Source organism: Ictidomys tridecemlineatus, chromosome 2 (assembly GCF_052094955.1).
Source record: "Ictidomys tridecemlineatus isolate mIctTri1 chromosome 2, mIctTri1.hap1, whole genome shotgun sequence".
In the NCBI taxonomy this organism is placed as follows: domain Eukaryota; kingdom Metazoa; phylum Chordata; class Mammalia; order Rodentia; family Sciuridae; genus Ictidomys; species Ictidomys tridecemlineatus.
Genome location: NC_135478.1, coordinates 3,236,915 through 3,246,147, shown reverse-complemented (window position 1 = coordinate 3,246,147; position 9,233 = coordinate 3,236,915). Strand labels below are relative to the sequence as shown.

The window sequence follows — 9,233 nt, the reverse complement described above, 5'->3', positions numbered from 1 at the left end:
CCCCAGGGTGCCAAAGCCCCCCCCAGGTGTCACCCGGGGAATCAGCCGGGTGCCCCTGGGGTGGTCGGGAGTGGGCCCCTCTCATAATCGTCCGTCTTTGATAAATCCCAGCCGCGGGCTCTGTCCCCATCCCCGGGGACAGGCCGGCGCCCGGCTCCTCGTCCTCCACCCCATCGGGAGGCTGGGTGGCCGCCAGCGGCTGGCCCGCGCCGGCCCTTCCATTAGGGAATTGCTGAGCAGCGTTTTGAGTAACAAAAGGGATCATTTAATTCCTCCCTCGTGGAGATCAATACGCTCCTGGGGCTCCGTCTGGGAGGCTCCTCCCACTTCATCCAATTGCCAGGGTCTGGCCACGTGTCCCCCCATGTCCCGTCAGCCAGTGTGCTCGCTGGTCCCCGCCCCCACAGCACCGTGGGAACAGGCGGTGGGGGACGGGGACAGGCTGGGGACCTGTGCGGTGGCCTGATGGGAGCCCCTGGCCTGGGGTGGTGGGGCTCAGCTCCCTGCAGTGCCCAGGGTGCCCATCCAGCAACCTCCTGGTGCCAGGGGACCCTGCTTCAGTGAGGACGGGGACAGGGGCTTGGAGGACCCAGTCTCTTCCCTGTCGCCCTCGGAACCCGGGTCCTAGTCATCCCCAAGTTCAGAAGGAGGACCTGGGCTTGCGCCCCTGCCAGCTGCCCCTGTGACATGGAGCCCGGACAGCGTCCTGGGTACCCGTCCGCCACCAGCAGGTGCCCAGCACCTGCAGCCGGGGCTCCCCTGCCGCGGGCAGGCGCGTGAGGAGGCGGAGGCGGTGAGGAGGCCCGGGAGGCCGGGGACAGGGCCTGCTGGCGGCCCAGCCTCCCCGGGGTCAGCCGCTCTCTCTAGGCGTCCTGTGTCCCTGCCTGCAGACCGGCCGGCCACCTCCGTGCCGTGAGGGAGGGGGAGGAGAGGACGCCCTCTGAGCCGCCTCAACTCGTGGGACAGTCATGCCACCATGGGGACACTGTCACAACCCTCCCAACCCTGCGTGCCTCCCAAGGCCCGTCCCAAGTCCACCCGCTGGGCCTCGGTGCCTGGGTTCGCGGGGTGGGGCCCGGCTGGGGTGGCTTCTGCCGGGTCTCTCTGCTCGGTCCTCTCCCCTCTGCCAGGGGCTGGGTGGCCTCTGGTGGCCGAGGCAGGCAGGACCAGCTGCAGGGACCAGGGTGGGTGACCGGCCGGCCCAGGGGAGCAGTGACGGGCTCAGGCCCGGGAGGCAGAGGAGGGGTGGGCAGGCTCCGGGCAGGTTTTGCAGGTGGCCGGCCCAGGGCTTCCCGAGGTCAGCCGCGGGCACAGGCAGCTGGAGGACACGGGGCTGCCAACCCGCCTCTGCCCACCCCGCCATCTTCCAGGTTGTGAAATGGGGCCCGCGTGGCCTCATCAGGGCCTGGAACCGGCGCCAGCGGCGGGTTCAGCTGCAGTCAGGCCGCGGCTGGGCGAGGCCCGCGGGGCCGGTTGGAGGAGGAAGGTGCTGGGCGGCCTCTGCTGGTGAGGGGCGGCACTGCACCCCTGCTCTGTCGGAACCAGGGGCGAAGGGGGGTCCTCAGGTGAGGAGGAATCCTGTGTGACATGGGGGTCCCCTGGGGATGGGGGTTTGCTGCCCTCAAAGAACCAGGAGAAAGGCCTGGGTGGGCCCGCTCTTGGCGCCTTTGGGGGGGTCAGTGTGTGGGTGGCCCCGCCCACACCTTGACCGTGGACTTCTGGCCTCCAGGCTCTGAGATGACGCATCCTTTGCTGAGCCCCGCGGTCGGAAGTGCCCAGTGCTTAGGAAGACCCAGCAGACCCGCGCCCCTGCCTTTGGGAGTGAGATGTGCTGTCCCGCCCGCCAGGCCAGGCCAGGTGTGCCCTTGATCCAGAGGGGGTCAGCATCAGGAGTGGTGTGACCAGCACGTTCAACGGATCCTCAGCCAATAAAATCAACCTGTCACTTCAGATAATGAACTATTGGACACAAGCTTCAGACACTGATCAGGTCGGGCCACACACATAGGGAGACGGGGTTCAGAAACTGAGGGCTGTGGCCTAAGTCCGGGAGGGCCTCCAGGAGGAGGTGGTACTCAAACTCCGAGTCGCACACTGGGAGGGGACCAGGTAGGACGTGGGGGACCCCAGGGCTCAGGGAGGACTTGGGCTTTGACCCTGGGAGGGGGCAGCCCTGGGTTTCCCCTGGTGGAGTCTCTGGGGCTCCCACACCCTCAGGTCAGAGCCCGGCTCGGGGACAGGAGCAGCTCCTGCCTGATCCCAGGTGACTGGGTGCCCCCAGGACCCCAGGGTGGTGGCCCTCACTGGTCTGGGCTCTGCGGCTCATGGAGACCCCGCTCACCCCGCCACCCGTCTTCCCCTGCCAGGCGGGCGCGTCCCGAGAGGAACCTGTCCCCAGTTCCCTGCGTCCCTCAGGGCCACTCCGGCCTTGGAGGGGCTTGGGCACAGGAGCGCTGAGCAGGGGGACCGTGGCAGGGTCCGAAGCCCTGCCCCAGCGCGTCCAGCGGGACCGCGGAGGGACACGTGGGCCGCCCGGGGCTGGTGTAGACCAGGGGTCCGGCCGGCCTCCCCCGCGGCCCCCTCCACCTGTCCCTGTCCCCGTCCTGCACCTGACCTTGGCTGAGCCCAGCTGGACCCAGTCTCTGGCCCTGGGTTGGCCTTTGACCCCAAGAAAGCCCCGCCCAGACGGCGCCCCAAACCCAGCGGCTTCCCGGCCAGAGCCCCGGGGCCAGAGGCCAGGACCCGCCCCAGCCGAGCCCCGTCTCCTCCTCCCCAGCCCCGACCGCAGCTGGGTCCCAGCCCCCACGGCCCCCAGGGTCAGGCCAGTGGGGCAGGGTCTCCCCAGCCCTTCCCCCAGACCCCGGCCTGGGGGTCGGGGACAGGCTGCGGCTGGCTGCCTGGTGGCCTGGCCTGCAGCGCGAGGCCCCGCCGGGAGCTCCATCTCCTGCCCAGCGGGGGCCGCATTAGCCGCTCAGAACCCGTTTGGGGAAATTAGACCAGAGGCCTCTGCGACAATCAGGGTCATTCTGCTGCGATTCCCAGGCCCTCCCGCCGGGATGACAGCCCAGCAGCAGGTCTGGGGGGGACCGGGAGGACTGGGGGATCCCAGCCGGCCGAGGCGCCAGCGAAAGAGAGACGCAAGCTCAAGGGCTTCAGAGGACACACTCCTCTGCCCCCGCGCCGTCCGGGGCGCCCAGAGGGGAAGGGGTCCAAGGGACTGGGCCTGGGACACAGCCCGGCAGCAAGGGGCTCCCCACAGGTCTTCCCTGAAGCTTGTGGGTTCCCTGAATGGCCCCCAGCTCCAGCACTTCACAAGGCCGGGCGGGGCCAGGTTGGCCTTCACTTCAGAGGTGGGTGGACATCAGGAATGGTTTGATCCAGCCTGTTCCACAGATCAGCAAGCATCAAATCCGTCCCACCTTCTGAGGCCCAGCCCAGACTCCCCCGAAGGCTGCAGGGTGTCCCGTCTACTCCGGGTTTTCACGCCCACGGGGCCTCCACGGACCGGCTGCTCCGGACCCTCTCCCCCCACTGCTCAGCTGTGCTGTGCCCACGGGCCGCAGATGAGGAGCCCCTGGAAGGAGGGGTCGGGGCCGCTCTGCCCCCCGAGCCTCAGTTTCCGCACCTGGAGAATCAGAGGATTGGAAACGGGTCCTGAGAGTCCCTCCCGCTGTGTCACTGACCTGAGCCCCCAGGGGTGCTGCCTGGGGGTCATCTTCTTGGTGGCACTTTAGTGTCAACATTAGGTGTCACTTGCTGTCGCAGCCTCCCTCCAATGCCCACCCCCTCGGAGAGGCCACTCGCTGCAGTGGGAAGCCAGGGCTGACCGCGCGCACTGCCCGCAGCCCCTCTCGGCCTGGCCAGGACTCCTGGGCCCACGCTTCTCCGTCGTCAGAGGAAACGCTGGCTGTTCTGGCCCAAGGTGTCGGGTGCCGTCCGCGGTCAGCCAGGTCCACAGCTGGGACCAGGTGGCCCCGGAGGAGGCCGCCCAGGAAGGCCGCGCAGAGCGTGCCTGGCTCCCCAAGGGCCCGGTTCCGTCCCGACCCACGGGGAGGGAGGGAGAGAAGTAGAAGCGGAGGGGCCTCAGGCTCCCCCGGAGCTGCCTCTCCCCGGCCATCGGGCGCGTCTCCCTCGGCCTCTCCCTGGGCAGCTCCGGGGACTGCTCAGCCACCCAGGCTCCTCCTGCTGCTGTGACACTCCCCGGCGGCTGGCCACCCAGAGGTCTCAGAGAGCCCGGCCTCCGGGCACTCGCGACCTTGTGGTCCCTAGTGACCGTGTGGCCAGCACCCTGCCTCAGCGACGGTGGACTCCAGGGCCAGCCCCAAAGGCCTCCCGCCTCCTCCTGGTCCTCGCCCGCGTCCATGCCACGAGGTGGCCCGGGCAGGGATCCTGCGATCCTGGTGGAGCCTCAGGCCACAGGGCCAGCAGGACTGTCACCTGCAGCCCTGGGTGCCCAGCTGAGCAGCTACCCCAGTCCCCCATGACGCCACGCAGGGTGACAGGCCAGGATCCGCGACACCCCAACCTGGTGACAGGGGCGACACGTCCCTGTGGTGCCCACTGTGTTCTGGGACAGGTCGGTGCGGGCCTCAGGGCCTGCTGGGCCTGCAGACAGTGGTCCGGGGCGGGCACACGGTGGCCACCACTTAGGACGGACGGGGCGCTGGGCGCATCTCCCACCTCGTGGCCCCAGAGCCGGGGCCTGAACCCCGGCTGCTCCACGTGAGCTCGGTGCTTGGTGTTTCTCACTTTGAGGCAGGGTTTTGCCAAGTTGCTGAGGCTGGCCTCGAACTTGGGATCCTCCTGCCTCAGCCTCCCCGTGGCTGGGAGGAGGCTGGCCACGGTGCCCAGGTGAGGTTTTCTTATTTGTTCCTATTTATTGTTTCTGTCCGGGTCACCTCCTGGTCCACGCTGCCTGGGGAGTGGCTGCACACAGTAGGTGCTCAATTTGTGTCTGCCAGTGTGTACAGGCCTCCTGCCCCTGGGGCACCTTGAATAAATATCTCAAAATGACCCCTGGCCATTACTTGCTTCCTGCTGGGCAGGCGGTGGGCGGGCCTTCGAGTAGCCCTCGTCCCCATCCTGGTCCCTGAATTCTCCGGGGGCCTCCGCGGTGGTGGAGACGGCCCCACTTCTGGCCTGCGGGGGTCTGTGGCGCCAGCCCCGTCACCTGGCAGGTCCAGGCCCCTGGGCTTCTCCCTGGAGGTCCCCAGGCCGTCCCTCCTCGGGCCTGAGCCGTGTCGGCGTCTGCGCCCATCTCAGAAGTGGCCTGGTCCCCTGTGTCCCTGGCCATCCTCCGGCCCCGCCTGCCTGCCCCCTCCTCTCGCTGGTGCCCTCCCCTGCCGTGCTGCCCCGGCTCTGCCCTGGCCCTCCAGGCTGGGAGCACATGGACGTCCTTCCTGTAGCAGCCGCTCGCTCCCAGGGGAGGCTCCCAGAGAAGAGGGGTTGCCGCCCGCCCCAGGGCCTTTGCACGGCTGCCCCCAGGTCCCAGAGCGCCCTCCCCTGGCTCCTCCGGATGCTGCCCCAATGGCATCTCGATCCCCCTGATGCGCGCGGCCACCTCCCTGGCCACCTCCCTGGCCAGGGTGCGGGCTGTGCTGCTCCTGCTCACCCCCCTAAAGGACTGGGCAGTGTTCCAAGGACCCCACCCCCTTTTGGCAGACGGGGAAACTGAGGCCCAGACCCCGGATTCCCCCAGGTGGTCCACCTCCTCGTCTCTGGCTGCGCCACCCGGGGCAGAGGGATCAGCCAAGGGCCCTGAGCTGCGGTGGCCTATGGTCACCTCGAGGTCTCTGAGAGGAGGCAGAGGGTCAAGGCCAGAGAGAGGCTGGAGGACCCTGGGCTGTGGCTCTGGACCCGGGAGGGGACTGTCCCTGGGCCCCGCAGGCACAGCCTGCCCAGCTGCTCTGCCCAGGGACGCTCGGCCAGCGGCACAGCCCTCCAGGGCCCGTCCCCGGCTCCCGAGGGCCAGCGGCTTCCTCCCGAGTCCTGCTCGGGTGACGGTGGGCGCTGGAGTCCCCCGCCCCCGACTTGCCCCTGCTGCCCCCGCTGTCCCTGCTGCCCCCGCTGCCCCCGCTGTCCCTGCTGCCGTCTCCACCCAGACCAGCCTCCGGGGTCACCTGAGAAGGGGCCAAGCTCAGGTCACCCCAGGGTGACAGAGACAGGGACCACCAGGAGGGGCTGCGCCTGCCACTGCGGCCTCCCCTGCCCGGCGTCCCCCTGGGCCCAAGGCCACGCCCACCGCCGGCCGCAGGGGGGACTTGCTGGCTCAGCCTCAGGCCTGGCTCCAAGAAATTGACGTTACAAGGTGACTTTGGGGCTGTGCGGCCGGCCAGGGTCCCCCATGAAACCCCAAGACCTGGGTGCTGTCTCCCTCGGCCACCGCTGTGTCCCCAGGCCCAACACGGAGGCTGGTCCAGGGTCGGTCAGCCGCTGAGTCAGGAGGGGGAGGGCTGTGGAAAGGGGCAGCATGAGGGGGGAGGGGCCTGGAGTGGGGCTTCCCAGCTGGGGGTGGGGGGACACCGCGCAGCCCTGCCCCCCAGCCTCCTGGCTCCCTCCACCTGGGCACCCTCGGGACTGCTTAGTAGCAACAAGGCACAGAGACAGCAGGCAAGTTCCTCAAGGTCGCACAGCAAGTGAGGGCGGGAGAGGGGCTGCCCCGGGTGGTCTCTGCTGCCCGCTCCCCACCCACTGCCTTCCCTCCCGAGCTCCTGGTGGGGAGAGCCGAGGGCGCTGTCCTGGGCACAGGCCACCCACCATCTGTCAGTCAAGCCGCCAGACGCCGCCGCATCTGTTTTCCTGAATATCCCGGACGCGGCCACCTGGGCCAAGTGGCCACCTCTGTCAGTACCCCCTGCCCCGCCGGCGGCCTCCGTTATTCCAGCCTCCAGTGTGTGTATCCCCCTCCCCCTCCGCGGAGGCGGCGATTAGCTGAAGGCCGCGGAGGACAAAGGACCCACAGAGGCTGCAGGCAGAGCGCCATCTGAGCGAGGACGCGGCCGGGAAGGGGCTCTCCGGCACCGACCCAGGGCGCCACCGCGGGAGGCCAGCCTCAGCCCTGGCCTCCAGGCCCCAGGGACCGGGCATCGAGTGGACAGGGCACCTCCTTGCTCTGGTGACCCTGGGACGGGGATTTGCCTCGTGGGGGTTCTCGTCACCTGAAAGTGTGTGACGCTGGGTCCCCCCAGGGAAGTCGGGGGGACGCCCAGGAGGGCCGGGTGTGAAGGAAGGCCCGTCCTCCTCAGCCAGGACACCCCAGGCACGACCACCAACGTGTCCCTGCCTGTCACCCAGTGTCCCCCGAGGGCAGGGTTGGCCTGGGTGAGACCCCTGCTTCTCATGGTTGGGAGTGGAGCTCCGGCGGCTGCGGCTGCAGAGCTCATCACCGGGTTGGACCACCTTCGCGGCTGCCACCCGGGGCCGGCAGAGCCACGTCACCAGGCTGAAACTCCACCCTCCCCTGACTGCACCCCAGCTTGTGGGTAGACTGCAGGAGGAACTTCCCACTGCCTGCCGTGCCTCCCCCACCTCTGCTCACACTCTCCCTCTGCCCCTTAGACCCTGGTGTCCCTGTCCCCTCAGCCACCAGCCTCCTTAGAGTGGGGCGCCCCACCGCGGGGTGGATGGGTCCCGCTCCCGGGGGAGGCAGAGCGCTGGCCGTGGGGGGGGGATCACTGACGGGCCCCTGGCGCTGTCTGCTGGGGACCCGGCTGGACGGGGGGCTGCCGAGGGCCGATGCCCGGCCCCCGGGCCCCACCTCCCGCCCGATTCCCTCCCTCACCCTGGTGCTGCCGGCTGTGGGTGCCCCGGCCTGAGCTGGGCTTCAGGGCCGGCAGTGACCAGGAGGCCTGGCCCTGTCCACCTGCAGCCCCCGTCCAGGAGGGAGGCAGACCCGAGGCCAGGCAGCCACACACAGGTGATCAGAGCCACGGAGGGCCACCCAGGGAGCCGGAAGGGCCCCCAGAGGAGGCTGCCCCAGCCCAAGTCCTGGGGTCACCTTGAAGTGACACTGGAAGAATAGGAGGGCAGTGGGTACAGAGGAGGCTGGGAGCCCAGTGGAGGCCAGGAGGAGGCAGGGAGGAAGTCAGAGAGGGGGTTAGAGAGGAGGCCAGGGAGGAGGCCAGGGAGGAGGTCAGGGAGGAGGCCAGGGAGGAGGTCAGAGAGGAGGTTAGAGAGGAGGCCAGGGAGGAGGTCAGAGAGGAGGTTAGAGAGGAGGCCAGGGAGGAGGTCAGGGAGGAGGTCAGAGAGGAGGTTAGAGAGGAGGCCAGGGAGGAGGTCAGGGAGGAGGCCAGAGAGGAGGTCAGAGAGGAGGTTAGAGAGGAGGCCAGGGAGGAGGTCAGGGAGGAGGCCAGGGAGGAGGCCAGGGAGGAGGTCAGAGAGGAGGTTAGAGAGGAGGCCAGGGAGGAGGTCAGAGAGGAGGTTAGAGAGGAGGCCAGGGAGGAGGTCAGGGAGGAGGTCAGAGAGGAGGTTAGAGAGGAGGCCAGGGAGGAGGTCAGGGAGGAGGCCAGGGAGGAGGTCAGAGAGGAGGTTAGAGAGGAGGCCAGGGAGGAGGTCAGGGAGGAGGCCAGGGAGGAGGTCAGAGAGGAGGCCAGGGCAGAGGCAGGGCGGAGGCCAGGGAGGAAGTCAGGGCGGAAGTCAGGGCGGAGGTGGGGAGCAGGTGCCTGGGGAGGGCCTCGCAGGACGTGGGGACAGGGCAGCACGCTGGCCTCTGAGCCAGGGCAGGGGGGGGGACAGCATGTCCCTGAGTGGGAGCAGGAAGGCGGGGTCGGGCCCTCGCGGGTCTGACCCTGCCAGGTCCCTGCCGCCTGCCGCGATGGTCCCGGCGCCCTGACAGCAGGTGACGGCTCCGCCAGCTGGAGAGCGCAGTTTGAAGAGCGACAAAGGCCATTTGCTCTGAGTCTGATGTGTGGCTCATCAAGCCGCGTCCCCAAACGCTCTTAATTACCAGAGTCAAGGGCTCCGCTGTGGTTTGATGTCACTGTTGGGGCGCGATTAGGTCTCTACAGAGTCCCCGGGGGCTTGGCCGGAGGGCGGGGGCTGGGCCGCGGTGAGGTGGCTCTGTCCCCAGCACCCCCCGACACACGTGCAAAATCACAGAAAGGGGGAGGCAGAAAGACCGGAAAACTCTACCAGCTGGGGTCCAGGGCCTCCTTTCACCTCGGATCCGTGCCATCTCTGTCCCGACTGTCAAAGCCCATTCCATGTGCCAGTCAGGATCAGCTGGGTTTGGCTGC

General features: G+C 68.8%; 1 long non-coding RNA gene across 2 annotated transcripts; it reads left to right on the top strand.

Annotated features, from left to right (window-relative positions):
• The first annotated feature begins 365 nt into the window (after positions 1 to 365).
• Positions 366 to 5,013, top strand: LOC106145105 (uncharacterized). 2 transcript variants are annotated; one of them, XR_013431652.1, is made up of 3 exons: positions 366 to 1,565; positions 1,730 to 1,857; positions 1,952 to 5,013. It is a non-coding gene; the product is annotated as an uncharacterized LOC106145105 (long non-coding RNA). The 2 variants fall into 2 exon arrangements; XR_013431650.1 differs by lacking the exon at positions 1,952 to 5,013 and having other exon boundaries at positions 367 to 793; positions 1,371 to 1,565; positions 1,730 to 1,945.
• The last annotated feature ends 4,220 nt before the right edge of the window (positions 5,014 to 9,233 follow it).